Genomic DNA, 6,000 nt, shown 5'->3' on the forward strand with positions numbered 1-6,000 from the left:
ATATTTGTATCATAAAAACATAATTTTATAAAAAAAATATAATTTTAGAAAACAAAATAGAGAAACACTTCCATTATTAATCATAAAAAATAATTTTATTGACTTAATAATATTAAGTAAAATTATTTTTTTAAAAAAAATCGATTTCTCAAAAACCCCGAAAATCGAGCAACATTTCAATAAAAAACGACCCTCAATATTCGAATAATCAAAAAAATCAATACAAAAAGCTTTGTAAAGGCTTCCATCATCTTTCAAATGCACCAAATCTTATAAAAAAAATATTTGGTATTTTTTATTTAGTTTGAAAAATTGCAGAAACTTTAGACCTATGAAACTTTCATGACATCAAGCAAGAAATAAATTCATATAAATTTTTTTTCTTAATTATAAATCAACATACCTATTTATATGACAGATGAAACCATGATGATCAAACTCCATAAATCAATTTGATAAAAAAGACCAATTAATTGATAAAAAATCTGTTGTTTTGGATTGAAGACAAGTTCTTCACGCAACAAAGTTTGAGGTCAAAATCAAGCCCATATATCTTGTTTTTGAATAATTAAAGCATGGATATGGTATTCAATTCGTTTATCATTCAAAACGCTCAGCTTTCACTAAAAATTGTTACCTATTAAAGATGAAATTAAGGAAATAGCGGATCAAATTAGGGTTCTTCGAGCAGCTTGAACACAGGTTCTTCGAGCAAATTTTCGGGCCAAACTCATCCCCTATATCTGTTTTTTGAACAAATTGAAACATGCATATGGTAACCAATTAAATTATGATTCAAAGCCCTCACATTTCATCAATAATAGTTACCTATTAAAGATGAAATTAACGAAATGAGGATCAATGTAGGGTTCTTCAAGCAGCTTGAACACAAGTTCTTCGAGCAAAGTTTCGGGCCAAATTCAACACCCTATATATTGTTTTTTGAACAAATTGAAACATCTATATGGTAACCAATTCCATTACGTTTCAAAAATCTCAAATTTAATCAATAATCGTTAACTATTGAAGAAGAAATTGATGAAATGGCAGAGTAGAAAATCTGCCACTTCAATCCACAAGAACTATTGTTTTTTTTATCATTGATTTGAATTTTGTTATTGCATAGACCATAAATAATGGTTTACAACACCAAAGCATAAAAAACGTCAACAAATAGCAAGGAAATCAAATAAAAAAAGCAAGAAAATTTGATTTACAGATCCTGCTGCAAATAACGGGCTCTATTTCAAAAAACGGGCGTTATTTCATTTTGACCGTTTTTTTCCCAAAAACGTCGTTTTAATGGAAAACCGGTTTGGTTAGATCAAAACCGACCGGTTAAACATAAATATGGACAGTTCAAACCCAAAACGGCCGGTTTTGGACCGGTTCTCTTTGTAAGAGATGGGTTTATGTATTTGTACCCTAAAACCGACCGTAATCGAAGTCGGAACCATGACGATTCTGATCTAACCGACCGATTCCGGTTCAAACCGGCCGATTTTACGAACACCGGTCTCGCCCATAGTCGGGATATTTGGCAGTCCGAGACGACTCGGCCAAGTCCCAACGCACTGGGAAGAACATAAGAAGTGGCAGGAAAATTTACACCTAAGATGGGCTCAATTACCTCAGTACTGGCAACATGTGGAACACCGTAAATTCCAGAATTGATTTGGCACGAAATACATCGAACAACTATATCATTACAATTTACTATGAATTGGTTTTGAGCACAAATAAATCATGACTAACTTAAACTTCGTTTGAAAAAATTGTTGCTTTCTCAAGTGACTACTGTGCAGAATTCTTGGTCATGACATCAGAATTTGGTTGATATTTAATCTGTGGATTTGTCTTGCAAATTTAACTTTTAAACTTAGGTGATGGAATTCACTTGCAAATTTCGCTCGTAATTCTATGCAATTTTCGTCACTTCATGGCAGCAATTTATTGGAAGGGTCCCAATATTTCATGTTCTTAAGAGTTTTTTATTCTTTTATTCTGCCCTTTAATGTTTATCTGCACATGCACCGCCCTTCTCTCTCTCTTTGACAAATACGCGCACTCTCGTATGTAGAAGAGAGGTAAACTTTCATCATTAGTCTTTCATAATTTAAATTTTTTTATTTTTTCATAATTTAATGTTTTTGTTTTTATGTTAACTTGGGACATGTTGACAATTGGAACTCTAAGCGTCATGTCGTGTGCCCACCGTACTAACCATAAACCATGTGTTCCTTGAGTCCATTCTTACAGTTTTTTATTTAATGAGTTCGCCTATGCACCCACTACTTGTTGGGTTTATGTGGCCTTTAAAAGCCTTGTGAGTGTGTATTGAAATACTTTCATTATAGTGAAACATAAATTCAGTAGGAGTGTGGTCCCTTGAGGACCATACTAAGAAAATGATGTTGCTTATATCAAACTGTGCTTATCGATCTAGGCCAGACGGTTGGAAAACCCAAGGTACCTGGGCATAAAGAATTAACCGATGAGGGTTTTGGGTTAACCCTTGATGAGGTCGGAGTTTATACCTAGATGAGAGAGCTGAGGAACTATGTGACCCTTGTGTGTGATGGTAGGTCTACTGAGATGGGGGCCAAAACCTCATCCATATTCCATCACACGGCATGCATATTGATTGATCATTCGAGAAAGCCAAATATCCACCTTTGGGTGAAGCATATGCATGTGCGAGAGATACCCCTATACGCCATAGAGCTATTATCGCATCATGTGGTGGTGACTTTGAATCATCTCTAGGGCAGGGCCTGTAATCCACAAACTGGGATTATGACCCCTTGGCTTATCGGCCAGACTTTGGTGACCCGCTAATGAGCCCCTGCTTGGACTGTGCGTCATGGGAAATACTAGGTCGATTTGATAAAGCAAGTGTGGTCTGTAGTCCACAGTTGAAGGTGGATAGAATTCCTGAACCATATGGATCCACTTCCTACCATATTAATTTAATTGTGTTATTTTATTTTTAAATTATTTTAGATTTATTATTTGAAAATTTTTTTTATAAGTCATTTGATATTTTATTTCTTATTTTTGGACTTATAAAAATGAAGTTATTGATTTACAAAGTTATAATATTTTAAAATTCATTTTATTTAATTTTAAAATATTTATTAAAAAAAAAATATGGGGGCCAATAGTGCACATGGGCCCACCATATGGGTATTAGGTGGGGCCCCACATACCCTACATGGGTGGCACAACCCTTGGATACCTTCTCTTGTTGCTTTGTCTTCAAGTTTATTAAATATGGTAACTATGACTTGTAGCATATGGTCAAATATTGATTAGAAAATATTGACCATATCTTATCTTGATTATTGAAGGAATATCTTGACTTGATATTATTGAAATATTCTTATGGAAAATATGAGATAGAATATGCAATTTATGGTATGCACTATATTTTTAGTTGATTTAATTTATTAAAATATATTGATGAGAAAATAGTTTAAGGAAATGAGAATAATGATTCATGCACCTTCCATAATTTTGATGGCTCATCTATGGAATGGATGGCTCAGGTCTCTCACCCCACAAGTCACCTTGATCAACGGTCTATATTCAATATCAAGAAAGAGGCAAACTACGAGAAATCTTAAAGAAACCCTAGACTTAAATTTCACTATAAATAGAGGTGTTCTCCTCCCATCTCTACACACCTCTCTCTCTCTCTCCCATAACCTCTCTTTCTCTCTCTCTCCTCCCTAGGGCCATACCCCCCTCTCTCCTCTTAGGCTTTCTCTCTCTAACCTTCTCTCTCTTCTCTAGACTTAAGAAGAAACTAGGGTAAGAAATCAGAAGGAAGCCTAGAGTTATTTTTGGGGGGTTAAGGTTTTGTAGAGATTTAAAGGTGGTTACCTAGTTTGGTTGAAATTAGCTTTTTCGGTTCGAGATTGAAGCTAGATCACTGATCTCGCGCCATTGGATGTGGTGACTCGGTGTGCAGTGTAAAAAGCCCTATTGAAGTAATCTCTGACATCTTTTCTTTTATTTGTTGGTTCTTTTATTTTGTATTTTCAAGTACAGTATTAGGTTGTATGAATGGCATCAAGTAGTTGAGATTTATTTTATTGATATGTTATTTTATTTTTGGAATTTCTATTGTTTGTAATAAGACCATCTGTGAATGATCATGTTGTCAAAATTATAAGGGGTGATTATTATATATATATATATATATATATATATATATATTTTTTTTTTTTTCCCAGCAAAAGATCACATAGGTCGTTCTTTCATTGTTATCAGAGCTAGTTTTACTTGATTGCCATTAGGAGTCTTTTCTTTTTTTTTTTCTTGAGAATAGAAATATAATGGCTACTAGTACTTCATCTTTGAGATCCTGAAAACCGAAAGGTTTGATGGAACCACCTTTGCTTCTCTATGATGAAAAATTGTATGAAGTACACTTTGATGACCGATCTCATCGTCTAACTAATGACTCATCTCAAATAATCAAATATGAGTACGCTAATTGGAAGAGAAGGAACTTGAGATACAAGCACATTCTTTAATGTGGCATGACTGACTCGTATCCTTCTGAGTACGAGTCAATCCATACTGCAATTGAGATTTTTGATAAACTCGAAAGAGAGTATGCTGAACCCTCTCTAATGAAACAAACTATGGCTATGAGAATGTACCATGATTTAAAAATGGCAGAAGGTACCAAGTTTGCAGATAATGTATACATGTTTTGTGCGTTAGCTAGAGATTTGAAAGATATAGGCATGAAGCCCAATGAATCTATGCAAGTGATTCATTTAATGAATTCTCTTCCTAATTCATGGGAGACTTTCATATCTTCTATCTTTGCTAGAAGAAAGGCACCAAAATTGGAGGAACTCATCACGACCATCAAATCTGAAGAAGAAATGAGGAGTTCAAGGCAAATCCCAAGGGATGTTGTGCATATGGTAAAAACTCAACCATTTTTTAAATTTAAGAAAATAAAGGAAAGAAATACTTTTGAGAAGAAAATATATTTCAAAAGAAGATAGTTTGGAAATAAGGGAGCAAAGAGATAGACTCGAACTTGTTTTATTTGCAAGAAGGTGGGCCACATAGCCAATAGTTGTCGGTTCAACAAATATAGTGGATCTAACAAGGAATTTGCACGTGTGGCTTTCGAGTCCATGCTAGCAGACCCTAAGGGAGCTTTTTGGTGTCTTGACTCAGGGGCTATGACCCATGTCACCAATACCAAGGATTGTTACCGTTTTTCACTCCCATGGGGCCAAGACAACATCATATTTATATGGGAGGAAATCAGAAGACTGATGTACTTGGAGGAGATTTTGAGCTGAAATTGAAGAATGAGAGCACCTTGATCTTAAAATAAGCATTTTATGCTCATGATATAAGGAAGTACTTGGTTTCGGTTCCTAAGATATCCATAGCTAGATTCATAACAACTTTCATTGGGGAGAAAGTGGTGGTCAAGAAGGGGAAAGATGTGATCATGACTGGACGACTTGTAGATGGGCTATTTACTATTGAAATAAAAGAGAACGTTGCTTATGTCTCGTCTCCTAATGAATTAGATGCTACCCTATGGCATATGAGGTTAGGACACATTAATATCAAACGAATAAAAAGATTAAAAAGGGATCGAATTTTTAAAATTATACGGGAGATTTATCGAAAGTGTGCGAGTGTTGTGTGCAAGGAAAACTAATAAGGAAAAATACCACCAGGGTAAAAAGAGCTACTAGCATATTGAAAATCATTCATAGTGACATATGTGAACCTATGAATGTGACCACCAAAAGTGAAAAAAGATATTTTATCTCTTTTATATATGACCACTCGTGCTATGGCCATGTGTACCTTATTAACGCAAAATCAAAAGCTCTAGAAAAATTTAAAGAATATAAGGCCTAAGTAGAGAATCAAACGAACCTAAAAATTAGAGCCCTTAGACCCGATAGAGGGGGGGAATATTTATCTGACATTTTCAAAGAATTGTGCATT

Source organism: Amborella trichopoda, chromosome 4, assembly GCF_054954075.1.
Source record: "Amborella trichopoda isolate Santa Cruz 75 chromosome 4, AtrichopodaSantaCruz75HAP2 v2.0, whole genome shotgun sequence".
Lineage (NCBI taxonomy): Eukaryota > Viridiplantae > Streptophyta > Magnoliopsida > Amborellales > Amborellaceae > Amborella > Amborella trichopoda.